At 41.8% G+C, this 25000-nt stretch overlaps 1 long non-coding RNA gene across 1 annotated transcript in view; it reads right to left on the minus strand.

The window, feature by feature from the left end:
- The window catches only part of LOC123507540, a 245345-nt gene that overhangs the window by 85065 nt on the left and 135280 nt on the right, over positions 1-25000 (minus strand). The window contains exon 3 of the long non-coding RNA XR_006675674.1: positions 20651-20723. This is a non-coding gene — a long non-coding RNA (uncharacterized LOC123507540). The remainder of the gene's footprint in view (positions 1-20650; positions 20724-25000) is intronic.

Raw genomic sequence — 25000 nt, forward strand, 5'->3', positions numbered from 1 at the left:
CATAGAAGGGGAAAAAAAAATCAGTGAAATTGTAATGAGGGGAATGAGAGGCGAGTGTTTGGCTCAAGGGATGAAAGTAATGAGGGGAAGGATGAGAGGGGATTAAGACGGAAATGAGAGAAATAGAGGAAATGGAAGAAGGAAGTGGGAGAAGTGAATAGATGCATGGGAAGTGGAAGAGATAAATGGAAACTAGAAGAAAAATGTATAAAAGAAGGATTAAGGAATAGAAATGAATAGGGTAAGAGGAAAATAATGTAAGAAATGAGAGATGAGAGAGAGAAGGAAGAATAAGAGATGCATGGAAGGAAATGGAAAAAGAAAATGATAGAAGTAGATGAATGAGACCTAGAAGAATGTGTAAAGGAAGGAATAAAGAAGAGAAATAAAGGAGTAAATAAGGTGAAAAGGAAACTAATGTAAGAGAAAGAGTAAAGGAAGAGAAAATGGAGAATAAGAGATACATGAAAAGGAATGGAAGAAGGAAGTGAAAGAAGTAGATAAATGTGAACTAGAAGAATGAGCAAAGGAAAGATTAAAAAAGAAGCGAATGAATAAATAAGGTGAGAGAGAAAGTAATGAAAGAGAGTAACCATAAGAGAGAGTAAAGAAAGTAAGAGAAAAGGAAAATAAAAGATAAATGAGGAATGGAAGTAAAACTGAAAGAAGGATTATATAAAAGAGAGAAATGAGTAAAAAAAAAGTAAAAGAGGAAAATTAAAGAGAAAAACTGATAGTCTTTAAAAAATATGTACAGGAAAAATGAAAGGATTTGATTACTCTATTACAAATGAACAAGTAGAGTTAAACCCTTTAAATTAACCCTTTCACTGTATAGACAATCCCCTTTTTTTCATTTACGACATAAAAACACACAACCCTAAAATTATAAACACACACACACACACACACACACACACACACACACACACACACCTCTGAATAAGAACCAACAAAAATTACCCATACTATTCATCACTCTCCATTGCCAAGATTAATATTTACACAGTGATCAGGTGGCAGGGTTAATTAGCGCACCTGTGAGAGTGGTTCACCTTTTTATATTCAATCAAGCGTGGGGTAATATGGACATCCCTCGCATCATCCTCTCTACTCACGCTGCCTCGCTCATCTCAATTATTAAAGACCCCCCAATGCTTTATAGAACGACAGGTTACCACGCGAAGGGATTAAGTGATTTATGCGCTACTAATACACACACGCATTATCTACACGTGTAAATGAAGCCCAGGTGTAAAAAATAAGTAGTTTTTAATTTAGAGGTAATGTGGCCACTATTTTCGAAGCCCACAGATGACTAGCCTGGTTTTTAAGAGTGTTTTTGCTGTTGATAAAGTAGAAATCGTGTTAATCTGTCACTAGAACCATCAAACTACCCTTAAAAACCCGTGTGATTGAAACTAGAGTCTTTTAAATATAGAGGTGATGTGGTCAATATTTTCAAAGCTCAGAGATGGCTAGCCTGGTTCTTAAGAGGTTTTTGCTGTTGATAAAGCAGAAATCGTGTTAATCTGTCACTAGAATCATCAAACTATCCATAAAAACCCTGACTGAAACTAGAGTCTTTCAAATATAGAGGTGATGTGGCTTCTATTCTCAAAGCCCACAAAGATAACTAGCTTGGTTCTTAAGAGTGTTTTTGTTAGTGTTTCTCTTATTCTTCCTCCTCCTTCTCTTTCGTCTCTTCTATCTTCTCTTTCTCCTCTTCCTTCTTCTATATTTCCTCTTCCTCCTTCTCCTCTTTCTTCTAGTTCATCTGTATGGCATAATCAGCAAAGACACATGGATAATTAACAGGTAAACGCAGAGACAGCTAAGAAAAGGATCAGGTTCTTTAATAAGGAATACAAAGAGATATGAATGTTTTTTCGATTTTACATCTCGTCCATTAATTAAAGTGAAGCTGTCTGTTACTGATTCAATTTTTGTGTTCTCCCTTTCAGCTTCCGTCTGAAATTTAAACCTGCACACACAGAGGCACACACAGACACGGACACACACACACACGCACGTAACCTATGAAAGTGACGTGCAATCCCATCACATCAGCGGGGACAGCGAGAGGGAACGAGGCAAACGAGGTAACGAGGACGGGGCGCAATCAGAGCCAGGGCACAGGTGGATTGGCTCAGGGAAAGATATAGGTAAAAGAGGCAACGTAAAGCAATGGGAAAGGGAGCAAAGGTCATGCCATCACTAACACAGGTGACCCAAATTGCTGACTATAGGTACAGGCTTGAACGAAATCACAGGTAAACATGTAACACCTGTACTTTGGTGAGAATCAGTAGTAGAAGGAATAAAGAATTAGACGAATACACAGGTAAACAAGGGCTATGATCCACTCACAGACATGTTAATTAAAGATAACACCTGTGCAGGTAGGAAATTGACAGCAAAAAGAGAAGTAACGTGATTAGCGAGAGTAGAAATAAAAAAACGGACAAAAACAAAGGCAAAAAAACATAAACAGGTAAACTATGCAGATGAATACAAAAAGCAAGTTAACAGACGCAGGTGAACTTAAATCATCTCGCAGGTGTAGGAATCAATTACCAGGTGGCTCAGGTAACTTAAGGAGGCAGCGGAGGTAAATGGAATCTTGTATAAGGGATAATGACGCCGCTTCTTCAGGTTAATGAGCTCAGGTGATCAAGAGGGGACGGGAACTATTTATCTCTGGAATCTTTCACCAAAACACACGGAAAGGGAGCAGCATCGGCGCATCTGTTTATCGCTCAATCATTCACCGAGACTACGATGCAAACAACGATAACTCAGGTGGTGACACTCTTACGAACCCCTTCAGTACCATGACGTGTTTCCATATTCACTCTGCTTACTATTTGGTGATTTTATACAGCTTCAGAAACTTGCATGGGGAGTGAAATAGTGAAGACTGTGGCCATTAATCGTCAGACCCCATACACCCTTCCTAATGTCAATAAAATCGTCTAACCACACAGAAAATTCATGGTAAAAATGTGTCCCAGTACTGAAGGGGGTAATATCAAAAGTGATTCTCTCTCTCTCTCTCTCTCTCTCTCTCTCTCTCTCTCTCTCTCTCTCTCTCTCTCTCTTCCTCGGCTAAAAAGACGAGAGAGAGAGAGAGAGAGAGAGAGAGAGAGAGAGAGAGAGAGAGAGAGAGAGAGAGAGAGAGAGAGAGAGAGAGAGAGAGAGAGAGACTAATTGCCTGGAAAAGCCTTCGTATCCCTCCTCAGCAAAAATAATTAATAGCAAGGATCAAAGACGACATTTTTACATCAGTCGTGTGTGTAGTAATCAGGGAGGAAGATCCGCTCTCCTCTCTCTCTCTCTCTCTCTCTCTCTCTCTCTCTCTCTCTCTCCAATATAATGAAACAGTGAGGTTCTGTTTGTAAGGTTCATTTTCTCAAAGCCTTCACTATTTCAAAAGGCTTTGTCTAAATTTACACAAGTTTTTAAGGTGTTTTTACGGTTCTAGAGGCAGTGACAAGATTTCTACACCATTAACTGAAGAAACACTCTTGGAAACCACGCTAATCATTTCTGTGGCCTTGGAAAATAGTCGTGGTGAGAGAGAAGAGCGTTTTTAATAAAGTTTTCGTCTCTCTCTCTCTCTCTCTCTCTCTCTCTCTCTCTCTCTCTCTCTGGTAAAGACAGGGAAAATCAAATAAAATAGACGTGAATAATGGAAAACGAGAATGAATATTAAGAGAAGACAACAAAAGAGTGAAGAAGAGATGTGGAGAAAGGAGGAGGAAGAGTAAGAGAGACAGTGAATATAAGAGAAAAAAAAAGAGATAAAGTAACAAATCTCTCTCTCTCTCTCTCTCTCTCTCTCTCTCTCTCTCTCTCTCTCTCTCTCTCTCTCTCGCTGATAAATTGAGCTGGGAGGGAATTACTGGCGATAAACACGAATGGCATTGCTCCGCGTCGCTTAGCAGGTAAAAGCACCGTGGAAAATGCGCGCCAAAATGCTGGAAAATACATACATACACTCCAATGACACGAGACAAACGCACTTCCACAAATATAAGGAAAAGTGTGAGATAAGTATAGATTTCTTGTACGATTCGTGGGTATCAGTAAAGACGTTTCGTAAGTGAGTTATTTATGTTTGTTGGGGTTTCTTTAAGTTCTTAGTGCGTGTGGACGTTTGCCAAGCGTGGGAAAAAAAGTGCAGGTGAAATTAATGTTCAGTTGAAGCGAAGGTGGAAGAAAAAACATGTAAAAAGAAGAAAGTATTGGAGCAGATGTGTCAAGATTAACTCAACAAGACAGGTATGTGATTCTGCCTCAGGTGAGAGACCTTACCTGCCTACAACTCTCTCTCTCTCTCTCTCTCTCTCTCTCTCTCTCTCTCTCTCTCTCTCTCTCTCTCTCTCTCTCTCTCTCTCTCTCTCTCTCTCTCTCTCTCTGTGTGTGTGTGTGTGTGTGTGTGTGTTTGTGTGTGTGTGTGTTCCATCTTCCCCAGTGATAAAACTAATTAATTCAAGCGTCAAATTTTACTACACGTTGTCTGAGAAAACACAATATTCCTCACGACTAAAAATATCAATTGCTTTACTCATCAAAAAACTCACAACACATCATTAAATCTCCTTCAAACTTCTCTCTATGCATCATTTATCATATATCCTTCTCTTTACTCTAATATAGATAACATGGTAACTTGCATCCCTGTCTGTCTGTCTGTCTGTCTGTCTGTCCTGCACAATAAGCTTAAGACAACAACTTCACTGATATAAAAAAGCATTCCCTACAATTCACCACGTCCAATGCACCAGTGTCCCTGTCTCTCTGTCCTTTTTACTCCCCTGTCACCACGTCACCTTCCCCGCCATTACACCAAGAGCCCCTGTGTTGGTGATGTTATCTGGGTGCTTCGTCAGTTCCCGCGCCGCCAATCTCTATCCTGCACCTGTTTGTCTCAGTGCTCGCCGCCTCCCTGTGTCACCTGGCCATGCACCTGTCCAGCCTCACCTGTCCACGTGCCTGTCCTCTGGTGCGTCCGTTTACCACCTGTGTTTGTGTCGATGGAGGAGGAGATGGAGGAGGAGGAGGAGGAGGAGGAGGAGGAGGAGGAGGAGGAGGAGGAGGAGGAGGAGGAGGAGGAGGAGGAGGAGGAGGAGGAGGAGGAGATGGAGGAGGAGGAGGAGGAGGAGGAGATGGAGGAGGAGGAGGAGGAGGAGGAGATGGAAGAGGAGGAGGTGGAGGAGGAGGTGGAGGAGATGGAGGAGGAGGAGGTGGAGGAGATGGAGGAGGAGGAGGAGGAGGATTAGGAGGAGGAGGAGGAGTGTTAGTTTATTAGTTTAGTTCCCTTCCTCCTTCTCCTTCTTCTATATCTTCTTGTTCCACCATTTTTTTTTCCTCTCTTTATGTCTCCTCCTTTCTCTCCTCCTCCTCTTCTATCTCTTCTTTCCTCTATTCTTTCCTCTCTTTACGTTCTCAGCTTCCTTTCTCCCTCATCCACTCATCTCACTTCCTCTTACTCTTAACCTCTTCTTTTTACCTCCTCCAGTCCTCCTCCTCCTCCTCCTCCTCCTGTAACTTCTCCTCCAGTTCTTCCCGCCCTGATAAGTACTCACACCCACCTCACGCCCTCTCGCTCCCCAGGTCCCTGATTCTCTTTCCCCCTGACTAATTCGCCCTTACTCCCTCCCCATCATTCCCTGACCTGGCGACCCTGACACCCTCACTCCCTTCACCCTTGCCTTCCACTCCCTTAAATCTTTACCCTCGCTGTGGCTGATTTCTTGACCTTCTCCATTCCTGCTTCCTTGCTTCCCTCCTTCCCTCAGACTCGCGTGCGGTACTTGTGGGGACGGTAAATACTTGAGATCTTCGTGTCAGATTGTAAAGAGTCCAAGGAAGTGCTAAGTTTATAAGGTAAATATATAAATTCAGCGAGTTTTCATCTTGTTTTGGTTCTAAAGTGAAGTTTACGCCTCGAGTAACATGATGCGTTTCTGGTGATGTATACAGCTTCAGAAACTCATGTGGGGGATTAAAGTAGTGAAGGTTGTGGCCATTCATTTTCTGACCTACATGCACCCTCCGTAATGTCAATAAAATGGCTTAATCGTACACAAATCTCTATGTAAAAATGTATCCCAGTATTGAAGAGGATAAGATAATATAACTTAGTCTAGATGTGAAGTTTGATATGGTAATTTGTAGTGTGTGTGTGTGTGTGTGTGTGTGTGTGTGTGTGTGTGTGTGTGTGTGTGTGTGTGTGTGTGTGTGTGTGTGTGTGTGTGCGTGTTCCATTTCTTCTGAGCATAAAAAGGAGCGACAGATGATTAAGTCTTTGTTGTGACAGCGAGGTTTTTAACGTCTCGCTTGTTGCTTTTCTCATTCTCCTCCTCTCATTCCACTTGACAAAGGCATCAAACCTTCCGCGTCGTCTGTGTTTGTCTCTCTTTTATGCACGGATTTATTCTCCGCCTTTTATTTCCCCTTGTTTGTCTTCAATTAATCGGTGCGTTTGTCCGCCTCGTGTACTCAAGTCGAGTCTCTTTATGCATTTTTGACTTTGCTAAATGACTCTCTATGTCTACAGGTATGCAAAAAACACAGGTAAGGTCAGCCTATTCATTCCCAAGAAGGTGTTTTTTTTCGAATTTTTACAGTATCGCATCGTGGGTTAAAAAAAATCAGGTCAGGTATGTTGACTCAGTGCCATACCTGCTCTTACCTGCCTTTCCTTTTAATTAAATATACCTGAAGGAGTGACGGCAGGTGTAAGTCTGCAGGTGATCGTGTGTCTGTCCGTGTGCCTGTCCGTGTGCCTGTCCGTGTGTCTGTCCGTGTGTCTGTTCGTGTGTCTGTTCGGCGTCTGGCTTATCTGAGTGTACACCTTTGCCAGGGTTTATTGTGGTGGTTGGAGTCATAACACTGCAAGACGGCACTATCATGGGTGTCATCTGTGTGTGTGTGTGTGTGTGTGTGTGTGTGTGTGTGTGTGTGTGTGTGTGTGTGTGTGTGTGTGTGTGTGTGTGTGTGTGTGTGTGTACGATACTTCCTTCTTATTCTTACAAATTTTCCAGTTGACATCGCTAAGAGGTTGAAGCACAATTTATAATATATGAACCAACATATTTTCTCTTTGCTTTGACCAGCGTTGTTTTATTACATTCTATTGTTTGTTGTGCCTTTCTTGCCTCACAACACTATTCTGATTATCTTGTTTATTCTATTGAGTATTTCCATATTTTATTAAGATGTGACTTCACGAGACACTGAACATCTGACAAGCAACACACACACACACACACACACACACACACACACACACACTCTTCTCTCTCTCTCTCCTTCCCTCTCCCTCTCTCTCTCTTTCAATCCACCACTACGCCATATCCAAACCCAGAATTCATTTGACGCTCACCACCACCACCGCTACCACCACCACCACCACCACCACGCCCGCGACTTGTTTACTAACGCCGAGGACACGAGAGTCACCAGCAGGCCTGTACTACGTGATAAAACTGCCTTATGCGAGGGCGGCGTCTGGTAGTGGCGGGGTCGCGAGGGTTTAGGAGGGAGGGACTGAATATACTCATCCGTGGGTCGTCACTTCTCTCATTAAACCGCGTGAGGGTGTAGCGTTGTGTGACCCGCAGCAAGCAGTCCAGTGTAAGGAGCGCTATTAAAGTTGCAAAGCTCAGTCTTAAAGATGGTATCGTGTACTGGAGGTCTTCAGTGATAGCGTCCGTCTGCGAGTGAGTTTTCATATCGCTCTCTCTCTCTCTCTCTCTCTCTCTCTCTCTCTCTCTCTCTCTCTCTTGCTTCACCCCCGAGAGCAGATGCGCCGGTGTGTCCAAGAGCAAAAAATGAACTTGATTCTCTAAGTGGATGTCGGAGAAAAAATAGAATAAAAAGCATTGCAGGATCTGTGTGTGTGTGTGTGTGTGTGTGTGTGTGTGTGTGTGTGTGTGTGTGTGTGTGTGTGTGTGTGTGTGTGTGTGTGTGTGTGTGTGTGTGTGTGTGTGTGTGTGTGTGTACATGCCAAGGTGAGGGAGGGTCGCAGGTGGAGAGGAAGACAAAGGGAAGGATGACCATCAGATGTCCTCCTCCTCCTCCTCCTCCTCCTCCTCCTCCTCCTCCTCCTCCTCCTCCTCCTCCTCCTTCTCCCACTTACACACTCACAACATCCTCATCAGTGCGTCCCTTCCCTACACACTCCATCTAATCTCCCCTTCACCCACTAAACATCCCAGCACACACCCACACACACACACACACACACACACACCCATACACCCACACACACACTCAATCCAATAACAGTAACAGGAGAAAGGAATCAAGACACCACCGCTTCAGAACTCCCAGACGAACCTTACAAGATAGAATCACAAGAAAATTACCTTCCCTTTACGAGCCATCAAGGGGAAATGCACCTCTCAGCGTCACCCTCGCCTTTAGTACCGCCAGTATTGTGCACAGCCACCAGTAGGAAAGACTGTACTGTACCCTAGACTGATCCTGGATTCCTCTGATATTTGTGCACTGTCGGTCCCTATGTGGCCTTGTGTTCACTGTGACCTTGGTGCTTGGTGAGGTGTTTCTGTGTTCATCGTCTTTGTGTTGTTTATCTGTAGTTTTGTTTCTATGTTCTTGTTTTTTCAGTGTTGTGTTTGTGGTTTTCAGTATCCAGTTTCATATTTTTGTTCTTGAATTAATTTAGTTTCTACATCCCTATTTTTTGTGTGTGTGTTTGTGGTTCTAGTTCTTAGGTTAAGTTAGTTTCTGTATCCCTCACTTCTGTAGTATTGTGGTTTTGTTCTTAGTTTTTAGACCTTTATTTAGTGTCTTTCTTTTCTTGTCAGTGTCACGATTAAGGTTATTGAAGTTACAGATCTGAACGCGTTAAGTTAAATGTAGACAAATTTCCTCGTTACTTTCTTGTCTCTCTTCTTTTATTTAGCCCCTCGAGTAACGTGACGCTTTTCCATATTCATTCTGGTTACTATTTGGTAATTTTATACAGCTTCAGAAACTCATGTGGGGAATTAAAATAGTGAAGACTGTGGCCATTAATCTTCTGACCTCCATAGACCCTTCCTAATGTCAATAAAATGGTCTAATCGTACACAAATCTCAAGGCAAAAATGTGTCCCAGTACTGAAGGCTTTAAGTAAGATGTAGTCAAATTTCCTTCATTATTTTCTTTTCTTCCTTTCTTTTATCTCAAGTACAAGTGAAAGGTGGGAATTTTCGGATGCTGTTCGTCTGTTTATCGGTCACACTTCACCTGAGCGTTAATTTAAGAGAAACTCGTGGTGGTTTCAAGGGAGATTTCTCATATTTTCCCCCCTTCTGTACCTCACCATGGCTATTTCCCTCAATCCTTCACCTAACTTACTCAAATTTAAAGCACATTAATTCCCACAATACTAACACAACCCTGACACTTATTCCCTCCTTCACTATTCCCTTTTCATCTCTCTCTTCACGTTTATCTCCTTCCTTCCCTTTTCTCATCTCCATCACATCCCTTCCTCTTTCTCTTTTTCTCTCTCTCTCCCTCCCGTCACGTTTCGTTGCCCGCTGCCGCCCCACGCCCACCCACGCCCACTGCCCCGGGTGCTCTAGTTGTCTGAAGTGCCGGGCGGGGTGAAGGGGGGGTGTTGAAAAGGTGAAGGGTGAAGGGATGAAGGGGTGAGAGGTTGTGGGTCTCTACCTGGTACCTATTCCTCCTTCACCCTACCTACACTCCATTAGCTTCCTCCTCCTCCTCCTCCTCCTCCTCCTCCTCCTCCTCCTCCTCCTCCTCCTCCTCCTCCTCCTCCTACTCCTCCTCCTCCTCCTCCTCTTCTTATTCATCGTTCTGCTTCTCCTCCACTTGCATTTCTCTCTCTCTCTCTCTCTCTCTCTCTCTCTCTCTCTCTCTCTCTCTCTCTCTCTCTCTCTCTCTCTCTCTCTCTACTGGGATGAGCAAGAGAGAGAGAGAGAGAGAGAGAGAGAGAGAGAGAGAGAGAGAGAGAGAGAGAGAATATTCACCTACAACACTAAGAGAGAGAGAGAGAGAGAGAGAGAGAGAGAGAGAGAGAGAGAGAGAGAGAGAGAGAGAGAGAGAGAGAGAGAGAGAGAGAGAGAGAGAGAGAGAGAGAGAGAGAGAGAGAGAGAGAGAGAGAGAGAGAGAGAGAGAGAGAGAGAGAGAGAGAGAGAGAGAGAGAGAGAGAGAGAGAGAGAGAGAGAGAGAGAGAGCAGCCTCCTCGCCAGTGTGTCCGGGTTGCAGTGTGTGGCGTGATTTATAATAGGAAAACAACACCCCTTGAAGCACGTCTTATTTTGCGCTGTGTTATTTACGAGTCGGGGCATCGGTCGCTTTGTTTACCTGCCCGATGCAATGGACGGACAATAAAGGAAAACGAGAAATTATGAGGATAACTACACCAAATTTCTGAGATTTTCATTTTTTTTTTTCTATTTTTTCTTGTTTTGTCATGTGTTTGGTTTTAAGGTTTTATTTTTGTTTACTTTTTTTTATTTCATTTTGTGTTAAGGGAGAGCTAGACTGGAAAAGATAAAGCCATTTCTGTTTATCTATTTTTGCAGCGAAAAAAGGAATTAATTTTATTTCTTTGCCCTTCACCGTTCACTGGGCGATTTAATAACGTCATCTGTTTATAAATATCCTCGTATCAATAAACATACTGGTATTTGTCCCTCCTTTGTGTTCTCTTGTGCCTTCCGTTCACTTGGGCAATTAAATAACGTCATCTATGTACACAAATATCCTCAAATCAATAAACATTCTGGTATTTCTCCCTTCTCTGTGTTCTTTTGTGGCTTATCGTTCACTGGGGCGATTAAATAACGTTATCTATGTACAAATGTCCTCAGATCAATAGAAATGGCAGTAATATTTCTTCTTTTGTGTTCTTTTGTGCATCACCGTTCACTTGGGCAATGGTATACCGTCATCTATCACAAATCTCCTCGGATCAAAAAACATGGTATTTGTCCCTCCTTTGTGTTCCCTTGTGGCTTATCGTTCACTTAGACAATTACATAACGTCATCTATCAGAAACATCAATAGACTGCAACTGAACGGACCTTTTTTCTTTATATTCTTGTTGCCCTTTGCCATTTCTCCTCTCTTACTTAAAAAAAATGCTGGTAATTCTATTTAATCTTTTAGGAACTTGTATTTGAAGTGAGCTTCTTTTTTATATTACCCTTGGCTAGTTCCCTCTTGCATGAAAATAATTGTTCCTTCCTTGTGTTCCTTTGTGTTTCACCGTTCACTGGGGCGACTGGATAAGGTCATTTATCATAAACAGCCTCGTATCAACTGGTAAGCTAGTATTTGTCTCTCCTTTGTGTTCCTTTGTGCGTTATCGTTCACCATGGCAATTATATATCTACAAATGTTCTCGTATCAATAGACATGCTGGCAGAGTTTTAAGACGGAGGTATCGAGGCATTTGCTGACGCTTTTCCTCATTGTCCAGAGCCAGCACTCAAGTGGGCCTTTATTTCAATCTTTCCTCCTTTTTTTGCCCTTGGTTGGCCCTCTTCCCTACATAATAAAAAGAAAATTGTTCCTCGTTTGTGTTCATTTGTGCCTTCTCATTCCCGGTGGCGATTATACAACGTCTTTCATAAACAGTCTCGTATTGATGCTGGTATTTGTTCCTCCCTTGTGTTCCTTTGCGCCTCACTGTTCACTGGGGCGGGGTGATGTAATGGCTGGTATTCATAAACTCGATGCACGTTATATTTCCACGTATTACTTCTTGAGGCGAGTGATATTGCACCAAATTGAACACAAACGCAAGATGGATCAGCGGATTTCACGGACCATCAGGCGATCACGAGAGTATTTCTTCTCTACCCACCGCTGTTTGTGTTTTGAAAGCGTACCTTGGTCTTGAAACGCGCGCACATCCATCAGAGTGGGGCCAGGTTGGAGAGAAGCCGCTGCACTTAACCTGTGTGTGCGAACTATATTCTGAAACACTTCTTCACTGCATTTCCGTTACTTTACAAAGGGTTTAGTTAAAATTATAAGAGTTTTAAGGATGTTTTTGTTTTTCCAGTAAGAGATTAACAATATTTCTACATTACTAATAGGAGAAACACTCTTAGGAACCAGGTTAGTCATCTCTGTAGCCATAGAAAATAGAGGCCAGGCTCGTATTCACAAACATTTCCTTGCTCTTCACCTCCACTATTTCAAAAGGCTTTATTTAAATTTACACGAGTTTTGTGAGTTGTTTTTACGTTTCTAGAGGCAGAGTGACAAGATTTCTACACTATTATCTGGAGAAACACTTGAAAACCCCGCTAATCACCTCTGTGGCCTTGGAAAACAGTCTGCTGAGAGAGAAGAGCATTTCTAAGCAAGTTTTTATGGTTCTAGAGACAGAGTGACAAGATTTCTACACTATTAACTGGAGAAACACTCTTGAAAACCCCGCTAATCATCCCTGTGGCCTTGGAAAGTAGTAGTGGTGAGAGAGCAAAGCTTTTCTGAATACTGGTTGTGGATCAGGGTGGGATGGCGTGAGGCTGGTCCTGCTTTGCCTTCCCTCACTCATCCTTGTCTGTGTAACTCTGCATCTTCACCTCTTGAGGATAAGGAGGTTCAGATACTTTCTCCTTCCTTATTTTTTCTTTCCCTCTTCCTCATTTATCTCCTCCTTTTCATCATTCCCTTACTAATTTCCATATTTTTCCTTTCTCCTTCATTTTCTATAATAGTTTTCATTCCATATCTTCCTTTTCTTCCAACGAATGTTCCAGATTTTCTTTCCATTATCTCATTTGCCTTTCAGTTCATTCCTCCTTCCTTTCTACTATCTTACTACTTAGTTTTTATGCCCCTCTTCTTCACAACAACTCCTCTTCCTTCTTCACTCTCCTGTCTTCATTCTCCTGTATTCCTAACCATTCACTGCTTACCTTTACTCTCAAACCATCTCCCTTCCTTTTTCCTGTTCCCTTTTTTACATTCCTCTTCTTCCCAACAGCTTCCCTTCCTACTTCACTCTCCTCCTTTCATTCACCTCTATTTTTATCCATCTTTACCCTCAAACAACCTCCACTCCTTTCTCCATTCACTTCCACACCCTTCACCTCTCCTCTCTCTCTCTCCCCATCCCTCCAATCAGGCGTAGGTTCGTCTCCCCTTCAATATTTAACTTGCAGATGCTGGCAACGTGATGGGGGCATGAATCAGGCGTCAGGAGGCCCACGAGTGATGAAGCAGGCCTCAGATTCTCTCGTGAGGCACAACCGCGGGGCGTCATCGGCTCCACCCACGTTACAAATTCATTAGCCATTGGAAACTTAATACTTCGGCTCCGGTTTATGAAGCAAGGCATTTGTTGGGATAGGAAAGCTTGTCTGTTGTTTAAATCTCAATGTTCTTTTTAATATTTTACAGGTTATTAGTGTCTTATTGTGTGTTTAACCCCTTCAGTAAAACGTTTTCATATTCACTCTCCTCATTTGGTGATTTTATACAGCTTCAGAAACTCATGTGGGGGATTTAAACAGTGAAGACTTTGGACATAAATCTTCTGACCTCCATAGACCCTTCCTAATGTCAATAAAATGGTCTAATCGTAAACAAATCTCAAGGTAAAAATGTGTCCCAGTACTGAAGAGGTTAGAGAGAGTGTTGCTTGTTTCTTCTCTCTCATTTGTTATTCCGTGTATTTTTTTCAGGTGTGTGAGATGTGAGGGAAAGATACGAGGACCAGGTGTAACTCTAAGACCACAAAGACAGACAGGTAGAAGTGACAGGTGTGTTATCGCGACAGGTGAGGATTCTAGGCCACCTCCACACTCCCTCACACCCTTCCCTCACCCAACACACAGCCAGCTCATCTCAAACACACGTGCTCCACTTGTGTTCCGCTTAAACGCAATATAACGCCGAGGACACGCACGCTGCACTCAACTAATGTGCACCCACTCGGCTAACTGGAAAAGCGAGAGGGAAAAATAAGAACGAGAGGAAAGCGAGTTAGAGAACGCCTCAACTTAAACACCACTTCACCTCATATCCTGGAAAAGCCTCTCGCGTTAAAAATAATGAAAACTAGTGGTGGAATATGATTTTTTCCTCACTTACATTAATTCAAAGACGTTTTTTTACTCACGCAAGAGATTATTTTTACATTAATGAAGGGAATATTTATGCACACCCTCAAAAAATTTAAAGAAAATGAGGAAGCAAGCCATTGACGTTGAAAATAATGCAAACTAGTGGTGAAATATGGTTTTTTCCTCACTTACATTAAATCAGATGTATTTTACTCATGCAATAGATTATTTTTACATTAACGATGAGAATATTTATAAACCCCCTCAAAAAAAATGTAAAAAAACGGAATGCAAACTACAGGTGGAATGTATTTTTCTTACATTAAATCAAGGACGTTTTTACTCACACAAGATCATTTTAACATTAACGAAGAGAATATTTATACACACCCCCTCAAAAAAATAAAAGAAAACGAGGAAGCAAGAGAATATTCACCACTGGAAATGAAAACTAGTGATGGACTGATTTTTTTCCTCACTTACATTAAATCAAAAACGTTTTTTTACACACAAGGGATTATTTTAACATTGACGAGGAGAACACTTATACATCCCCTCGAAAAAATGAAAAGAAAACGAGGAAGCAAGAGGAAAACATTAACCACTGGCGTATTACATGATAAACCAACCATTTCACTATACAAACTCGCCAGATAATGGGATTTCACTCACCTGTCACGTAAAAGAACGAAGGAAGCCAAACTATTAATTTTTCCACAGAATCATGAAAAATAAACGAATAATTGAAGGAAAACACACGTCACTTTAATAACTTGCCTCCCTCCATGGTGTGGGTGTGACGGAGGAGTGAAAGTGAGACAGGGAGAGAATGAGGAAGGATTGAGAGGGAAGAGAATGACAGATAGGGAACAGGGAGGGAGTGATAGAGTGGTAGGAAGGGAATGAAAGGGAGAGAATGAAAAGGAAGTGAAAAAGGAGTGACGGAGGGAGTGAAAAGAGGGAAATGAAAAGGATGGAGTGACAAGGAGGGAGTGACACGGAAAGAGAGTGACAGGAAGAGAGCACAGGGAGGGAGTGAAAAGAAGGGAATGAAAAGGAAGGAGTGACAGGGAGGGAGTGACAGGAAGGGAGTGAGAGGGAGAGGATTATGGGTAAGTGGTGACGCTGCTCCACCGGTCCAACCCTTCCTCAGGTGGAGAGAGAGAGAGAGAGAGAGAGAGAGAGAGAGAGAGAGAGAGAGAGAGAGAGAGAGAGAGAGAGAGAGAGAGAGAGAGAGAGGGGGGGGGGAAGTGGAGTAGGAGTGTATATACCTTCCCACGGGCGGTGTTTGCTCGCTCCGCCCCAGTCCACCCACACCCTGCCACCCTGTCCTTCACCCTCACACCCCCCAAAGAGGACCCGTTCTCATCCCGGATAGAACCTTATACCCTCCCCATCACCCCCCATCACCCCATTCCCTCCCCCATTCCTCCCCAGACTCACATCGCGCGCTCCCCTGCATCTCCTCTCCCTGATTAGCCTCCATTAAACACCAGCCAAGGTTCCCCATTCCCCCATTCACCCATTTACATTCACCCGCATTGATTCACACTACACTGCCAAACACGACTGATATTTGAGCACCTTGACTTTACTTGGACAGAAAAGCAACAACGAGCTCTAAAGGTAAGGAATTAATTTATCACTAGTTTTGTTATCATTGTCGTCTGTTAAGATTGTGGTCTATTCACTTACTTTACTTTCGTGAGTTTCTGGAGACTGTTTTGGAAAGCTGGGTAATTAAAATGTCCTAGTTTCTGTTATCGTCAATTTAAACTATAGTCTATTCCGGCATTACACTTTGGTAAGCTTCTGGAGTGTGTATTGGAAAGCTAGCTAATTAAAATGCCTTAGTTTCTATTATCTTCTATTAAAATGGTAATCTATTTAGGCACTAGTCTTTGGTAAGGTTCCGGTGTCTGTATTGCGAAGTTGCTTTATAAAAGTGTCCTAGTTTCCTTAGATATTCTCACAGATTAGTTGCTTCCATCTGAACCCTTTATCTTAAACTCTTTTATGGCTAACACGACCATTAAATCCTTCTATGTACATTCAGATTCCTTCTTTTAACACATGTAGAGGTTCTAAGACTGGAACACGAGCTTTTAAAACAACCTGATCCCTAAACTAACTTATCCATAGTGTCCCAACCAATCACAGCTTTCATAATAATATTCAGAGCAATAAGTCACATGTAAAGCCACAAGAGTTAGACAAAATCACCAAACAATGTCACGTCACCAAATATTACACCAGAACTCAAATATGAACGATAGTCACCAAACACTCTCAGACACCTTCTTCTAACAAACAAATGAATAAAACAGACACCAAGACATCTTCACCAAACACAAACATCCTCACAACACCAGAAAACACTCCAGCTAGGCACCACACCCCCAAGACACACTCACAGCCCCACAGCATCACCACAACGCCCTAGATCGCTTCTGGGAACACCTGGGAGCGGTTTGTGAGTCATCGCCGCGCCGCATCATCTGGGAGTGTGGCGGCGTGACTCAGGTAAAGAACTCAGGGATGCATTGATTCCTTTCCTACCACTGATACGCTGTTGAAACCCCAATTATTACTTATTCTGGGTAAGAGAGAGAGAGAGAGAGAGAGAGGGGAGGTTAGAGGAAAAGACGAGAGAAAGAGGAGAAATGTGTCTCAGGTAATAGATATCGAGATGAGATGCATAGAGAAAGAGAGAGAGAGAGAGAGAGAGAGAGAGAGAGAGAGAGAGAGAGAGAGAGAGAGAGAGAGGAAGATTAGAACAGAGAAGAAAGAAGGAGGAGGAGGAGATGTGTGAATGAAGGGTACCATCTCTCTCTCTCTCTCTCTCTCTCTCTCTCTCTCTCTCTTTGTTACTGATGATAAGGCCAGGTCACGGTGGGAAATATGGACAGTGGGCGGGCGGGCGTGTCTTAGTGGGCGTGTAGTGACCGGGGTGGTGGAACAAAGGCCGGGAGGTGAGCGGAGGTGTGGTGGAGACGCTCGCTCGCTCCACATTCGTTACTGCTCGTGGGAATCAAGAAATAAGATAAAAAAAGAAGCTTGAAATTTGTTAAGAGATATTTGCTGATAAGTCTTTTTTGGTCTCGTTTCATGATTTTGAGCTATTGATGATCGTGAGAGGGAAAATTGAGTCATGAAGTGAGTAATATAAAGGAGGCAAACATTTATAGCTAACTTTTTGCCTTTGTCTTTATTTCGAGCCACTGGTGTCTATAACTACATCTGAAGCGGTAACATAAAGGAGGCAAACATTTATAGCTAATTTTTGTCTTTCTGTCATTATTTCGAGTCATTTCTGTCTTTATAACTATATTGTTGACAAATTAACGACATTTTCTCGCACTGAAGACGTGAAAGTAAGTAGAAAAAAGAGATATAGACAAGATTTAGGCAACTTTCAGTCCTTTTATCGTCTTCGTGTTAGTTACTGATGACTTTCCGAACAAGAGCACTATCTAAACTCCATGACTGACAAATTTAACGACATTTAGCGACATTTTCTCGCACTGACGACGTGAAATTAAATAGAAAAGGGAACATACACAAGATTAGGCAAGTTTCATCCCATTTTATCGTTCTCATCTTAATTATTCAAGATTTTCCGAACAAGAGCGCCACTGAATTTCATGTGTGACTATTTGACGACGTTTTCTCGCACTGAAGACGCAAAACTAAATGAAAAAAAGAATATAGACAAGATTAGAGAAGTTTCAGTCTTTTTATTAAAGCCGTGTTAATCACAAATGATTTTCCGAACAAGGGCGCTATCTAAACTGTATGAGTGACAAATTAACGACTTTTTCTCGCACTGAAGACACAAAACTAAATAGGAAAACAGACATAGACAAAATTAGATAAGTTTTAGTTCTTTTTCATCATCTTTGTGTTAGTTATTAGTGATTTTCTGAACAAAGGCGCCATCTAAACTACATGAGTGACATCTTAAAGACTTTTTTTCGCACTGAAGACACAAAACTAAATAGGAAAACAGGAATAGACAAATTAGATAAGTTTTAGTTCTTTTTCATCATCTTCGTGTTAGTTGTTAGTGATTTTCTGAACAAAGGCGCCTTCTAAACAATGAATGACAGTTTAACGACTATTTCTCGTACTGAAGACGTGAAAATAAAGTAGAATAAGAGATTTAGACCAAAAAAAGCAAATTTCATCCCTTTTTAACATTCTTCTCTTAGTTCTTCATGATTTTCTGAACAAGAGCGCCATCTAAACTCCCACATCCACACTAAACCCACCCACCCACCCACTACCTCACCCGCCCACCCACACACCCACCCACCCACACCCACCTGAACTAAAAGGCTGCCACCCACACCTGACAGGAGGAGCATGATGTCACGAGAGACAAGCCACGCCCCCCATCACCGCCCACACACGCCCACCTGCCGCGCCCTGACATGTGTTGCCGCCCACGCTACGCCCACACCCTTGCCAGTCTGGGCGGCACGATTCGTAGGTGTTATTTTTATATCTGGCTAAGTTACTTCCTGTTGAATTCACGATCTGGAGGAGGAGGAGGAGGAGGAGGAGGAGGAGGAGGAGGAGGAGGAGGAGGAGGAGGAGGAGGAGGAGGAGGAGGAGGAGAAAATGCTAATAACGTTTACTGAAGAGAATGTTAAAGTGACTTATTGTTTTATTTTTTCTTCTTTACCAAGGTGTGTGTGTGTGTGTGTGTGTGTGTGTGTGTGTGTGTGTGTGTGTGTGTGTGTGTGTGTGTGTGTGTGTGTGTGTGTGTGTGTGTGTGTGTGTGTGTGGGCCGCCTACTAGTCAGTCTCACTCCTCACGCTATCCAAGCATCCTCTCTCTCTCTCTCTCTCTCTCTCTCTCTCTCTCTCTCTCTCTCTCTCTCTCTCTCTCTCTCTCTCTCTCTCTCTTTTCCTTCCTTCTCTATATGATTTTTTTCTTTATTTTTCTTTATTTCTCACATTTTATTCATTTATTTATATTTTCCTCTCCTATTTCTTTACTTCTCAATTTCTTCCATCTACTCATTTATTCCATCCTTTATCTCTCTCTTCTCTTTATTCAATTATTCCTTCTCTTTATCCAGTTATTCCTTCTTCTCTTCTCTTTATTCAGTTATTCTTCTTCTCTTCCCTTCTTTTTATTCACTTATTCCTTCTTTCATTCCTCTCACAATCTCTTCTTTTATTTCTCTTCTCCGTCATTCACTTATCCCTCTCCTTTCATTCTATCTGACCTCTCTTCTATTTATTCCTCTTTTTTATTGACTTCTCTCCTTCTCTCCTTCTCTCTCTCCTTCTCTCCCTCTCTTGTACTTATTCCTCCTCTTCATTGACTTCTATCGTTCTCTCCTTCCCTCCATTATATCCTCCTCCATCTTCCTTAATCCCTTAACCCATACAATATAAAAGCCTTCCCCTCCTCCTCCTCCTCCTCCTCCTCCTCCTCCTCCTCCTCCTCCTCCTCCTCCTCCTCCTGATGTGATACTCTAACACATTCGCCAAACAAAAACACATATTCAAGGTCATTTAAATGTTAATGGGGAGACGTGACGCACATTTTTGGCACATAAGACTACTTTTTGCTCCCCTCCCTTCTTCTCTCCCTTCCTCTCTCCTCCCCACCCCTCCCTTCTCCCCAATCTCATCTCTTCTTCTCCCTTCCAGCCTTTCCTTCACGTCTCAATGTGTTGGTTCATATACACGTTACAGATATTGCCAGAGAGAGAGAGAGAGAGAGAGAGAGAGAGAGAGAGAGAGAGAGAGAGAGAGAGAGAGAGAGAGAGAGAGAGAGAGAGAGAGAGAGAGAGAGAGAGAGAATTCATTATCACCCCAAAAAACTCTCTAAATTGACTTAAAATACCCAAATATACATAAAAACTAAAAAAAAGTCTCTTTATCGCTATTAATTAACAAGAAACAACTCAAAACGTACCAAATACAGCCAAAATTCAAAAACAAATTCACTTTCTCACAATGAAATAAGAAAAACACATTAAAACTTACTATAAGCATCTAAATCTTAAAAAAACTAATTCTTTCACAATTAAACACCCAAAAAGTGACCTAAATAACCAAAACACAGAAAAAAAATTAACTTTCCCATAAAACACGAAAAAATTATCTGAAAAGTAACGTAAAACAGCCAAAACTCAAAAAAAACTCACTTTCTCTATACTAAACACCAAAAAGACACCTCAAAAGTCACCTGAAGCAGCTAAAACTAAAACTAAAAAAACTAAAAAACTGACTTTCTTTCAATTAAACGCAAAAAAATACCACAAGAGTGACCTAAAACAATCAAAACTGAAAAAAAAATACTTTCTCACAATCAAACACCAAAAAAACACAAAACGCACCAAATGAAGTCAAAAATCTATAAAAACTCAATTTCTCAACATAAAACACCCAAAAACACCTCAAGAGTGACCTAAAACAGCCAAAACTAAACAAAACTTAACTTTCTCACAATCAAACACCAAAAAACATCTCAAAACGCACCAGATCAAGTCAAAACTCTATAAAAACTCAATTTCTCAGTATAAAACACCCAAAAACACACTTCACTTCACTCTACCTTTAGTTTTTCGGCGAGCTCGTCCGTCGTGGTGGAATCCGGCGAAGCATCGTCCTCGGGTCCTTCTCCCTGTCTGAAAGGTGAACAAAAGCACTATTAGTGACACGAAAGGATAGGAAAACAGTGACTCCGTTAGGAAGGTGCGACAAATGATTCATAACGTTATTAGTACGATTGTCTTTATCAATACGTGGTGTGTGTGTGTGTGTGTGTGTGTGTGTGTGTGTGTGTGTGTGTGTGTGTGTGTGTGTGTGTGTGTGTGTGTGTGTGTGTGTATTTACCTAGTTGTATTTACCTAGTTGTAGTTTTACAGAGCCTGGGGTTTATGCTCGTGTGGCCCCGTTTCCATATCTACACTTATCCAATTTATCTCTTCACGTGTGTGTGTGTGTGTGTGTGTGTGTGTGTGTGTGTGTGTGTGTGTGTGTGTGTGGTAAAGAAAAACAGGCTGTACTTGTGACGTCACTAGGGAATGCTGGGTAAATAAAATCGCTATCAGTGACGCAATATTTGACTGGGAATGACGTCACAGCTGCTGGGTAAACAAAAACACGTGCTTTAGTGACGCAATGCTTGACTGATAGGATGACGTCACTAGGGAATGCTGGGTAAAGAAAACCAGCCTGTACTGGTGACTTAATGCTTGACTAATGGGATGACGTCACACATACTAGGTGAAGAAAAAACATGCTGTACTTGTGACGCAGTAGTTTTAGTGACGTCAGGAGCTCCACCCGTGACGTTCAAGTAAGTGACATCATGACTCGGTATTGCAGTAATATTTGGTGGAGAAGTAACCTCGTATTCTCAAACCCTTCTGTGCTTCACCTTCACCATTTCAAGATCGTTTATAAAGATTTACCTAAGTCTTTTAAGGTGTTTTTGCTATTCTAGAAGGAGATTGACAAGATTTCTTCATTATTAACTGGAGAAACACTCTTGAAAACCCTGCTAATCACCTCTGTGTCCTTAGTAAATAGTCGTGGTGAGAGAGATAAACATTTTTAGCAAGTTTTTATGGTTCTAGAGGCAGAGTGACGAGATTTCTACATTATTAACTGGAGAAACAGTCTTGAAAACCTCGCTAATCATCTCTGTGGCCTTGGAAAACACTCGTGGTGAGAAAGCAAAGCGTTTCTGAGTAAGGACCTTGATGTCATGCTTCAGTCTTCTTAAAGGAGTTAGTTAACGGGTCCCTACTTGATCAATAGAGCAAATAACGTTAGCGAGACGAACTGCACAAAGAAACAGTCATTTTCCTTCTATCTACCAGCACAGCCGCGCCTCCCTACGTTTTCTTTCAAGGGGAAACTCGTAGAAATCTTAGAGACAGTGTTGGGTGTTCATAACCCTGACGTTGCCTTATACACACACCACAAGCCTCTATACTCCACCCCTTCACCCCTACACCCTACACCCCTACACCACCATGTCCCATTCCCATTTCCTTCATCCTTCCCATACAACCTTCCATTTCAATCCACTTTCATCTTAGTCCTCCTCGCCTTCCTTTCCTTCACTCACCTCCATAGAGTCTTCCACCTCAGTCCACACCTCCCTGCCTCGCTCCACGCTTCTCCCTACCCTCCTCCTCCCTGTCCGCGGCCCTTCCCTCCTCCGGCGCCGCCCCTTCCTTCCCTCCTCACCAGACCCTTCTTATCTCATCCCTCCAGCCCTCACCACACATTTCCAGTTCAGTTCCCGCGAGAATTACAGCCTTGACTCACATAAACTCGCGGCAATGAGAGACCAAACCTCTTGCCTTCCTCAAAACACAGCGCCACCTTCACTGCCGTTCTCTTTCTCACTTTATAGCAAAAAGGAAGAAGGAATATAGGAAGTTTACGTTGCCGTGGTTGTATGCTTTTCAGTCTCTTTTCTCGCTTTATATACATGATAGAAGCACCACACTCACTATCAATCTCTTTCTCACTTTAGAGCAAAAAAAGAGAGTATAGAGGAATGTAAGTAGTTTAGGTCCCCATGGTTGTCTTTTTCACTCACTCTTCATAGTTTTTTTATGGTAGATTCAGTTATTTATTTTCTCATTTCTCTCTTTTTTTTCTCTCTCCTCTAAGGCTTGTTTTCGTGTATAATATAAGCAATTTCGGTCCCTATGATTCTATCCTTCTCATTCTCTTTTTCCTCGCTTTTTATACGTGGTAGATTCAGCCATTTATTTCCTCACTTTCTTTCTCTTTTACTCTCTCTCTCTTTCTTCCATGGCTTGTTTTCGTCTTTAAACGCCAAACACGCCATAAAAGTTTAACAAGATCTTCCGTCTCTTTTATTTGTAGTCACCCTTTTTAAACGTTCTGTAAAGGGTGAAATGAACGAGGCGGAAGAAGGGAAGGGGAAGGGAGTTTACCTCATTCAGTGGCTGCAAAACACGGACATTCGCACACTCTCGTAAACCTGAGTGTAAATTCTACGAGACTTTACAATACTTAGGTGGTGATTCCTCTTTCCTCTCTCTCGTGTCGCTGAGCCAAACAAGGCGCTCCACACACTGCCAGCTACACACTTTTCTCGTCTTTTACGTGTGTTATCTCTCCTTCAGCTTCTTCCTTCCTTCACTTCCTCCATTTCTTGTTTGTTTTTTTTAATATTCATTTTTTTGCTCTTGGTAGTTCTCCCTCTTACATACAAAAATGTCTGTGTTTCTTCTATTTTTCCTTGTTTTTTTTACATTGTTATCTGTTCTTCAGCTCCTCCTAGCTCTCTTCATTTCCTCCATTTCTGTACACTTTCTTCTATCTCTCTATCTCTGTTTCTTCTACGTATTTCCTGTATACTCTTTTATCTATCTATCTCTGTTCCTTCTATTTCCTGTTTTCCTATATTACTATCTATGTTTCATCTTCCTCCTCTCTTCACTTTCTCAATTCTTGTATACTTTTTTATCTATCTATCTCTATTTTTCCCACATTTTTCCTGTTTTTTCTATATTCTTATTCACATCGATTTGATTTTCATTCTATTTTTATGCATTTTTTGGTTCATATTTTCCAATTTTACCGTATTTTTGGAGATATGTCTTGTTTATAATACATTTACGATCTGCCTTTCATATCTCACTTTTTCTGATATATTTTGCGTAAGTTATTTTATGCTAGCGTGTATCTTTGTCCTCTGTGTGTTTGCTGCATCGCCTCTGTGTCCTCTGGTTCGCTCTCTCTCTATTTTTCGATAACATTTGTATATACACCACGAACATACATCTCACACAAGGCAGCTCTTTACTTTTCTACATTCATAACTCAATTTTCATTCCTGTTCTTTATCATTCCTTCGTCTTTCTCCTATTTCTCTGTTCTTTAGTTCTCTACATATATTTTTCGATAACATTTTGTATATACAGCAATTCTTCTCTATTTTTCTCTCTTTATAACTCTATTTTCACTCCTCCTGTTCTTTATCACGTCCTTTTTCCTTCGTCTTTCTCCTAACGCTTCTCTGTTTTCTAATTCTCTACATATAGTTTCCGCTTTTCTCTATTTTTCTCTCTTCTTAACTCTATTTTCACTTCTCTTGTTCTTTTTCACGTCTTCCTCTTTCCCTCGTCTTTCTCCTATCGCCTCTTCCCACTTCTTTTATTCTCATTTTTTTCTTCCCTCAACAAACTTCGCGGAAATACAAAAAGTGGCGCTTGTCTGACTAACTTGTGTTTGACTTGGTTTTCTTCCGCGACCAAACTGAATTAATGAACTGAAAATGGGAAAGGAACAGGACTTTTTTCACATCCTTCGCTTCATTAGTGATTTTCCTCTCTCTCTCTCTCTCTCTCTCTCTCTCTCTCTCTCTCTCTCTCTCTCTCTCTCTCTCTGTATTTCCCTTCAGTTCTTCTTTTTCTGGTTTATTTACTTTGATCCTCCTCCTCCTCCTCCTCCTCCTCCTCCTCCTCCTCCTCCTCCTCCTCCTCCTCCTCCTCCTCCTCTTCTTCTTCTTCTTCTTTTTCTTCCTCTTCCTCTCCTCCTCCTCCTCCTCCTCTGGTCGCTGACAAACGAATTCTTTTCAGAAAATTCATCAAATTCAGCAACTCAACATCAACCTCCTCTCTCTCTCTCTCTCTCTCTCTCTCTCTCTCTCTCTCTCTCTCTCTCTCTCTCTCTCCTTTCTTTATTAGCGTCAGTTTTTCTATTTATCTTTTACTTATTTATTTATTTATTCAGTTATTTCGTTTCTCTATTTATTTTTTTATCTATCTTTTTTTTTTTTTTTTTTTTTGGATTTGGCAGACCGAAGCTTCGAAGCGAGTCTCCATTACAGTATTGGTTCACTGCCTCACTGTTTCGAAACGTCCCGGTGGAGGAATGACACGCGGAGATGACTCAAGTGCGTTTTTAATTC

Source organism: Portunus trituberculatus, chromosome 22, assembly GCF_017591435.1.
Source record: "Portunus trituberculatus isolate SZX2019 chromosome 22, ASM1759143v1, whole genome shotgun sequence".
NCBI lineage: Eukaryota > Metazoa > Arthropoda > Malacostraca > Decapoda > Portunidae > Portunus > Portunus trituberculatus.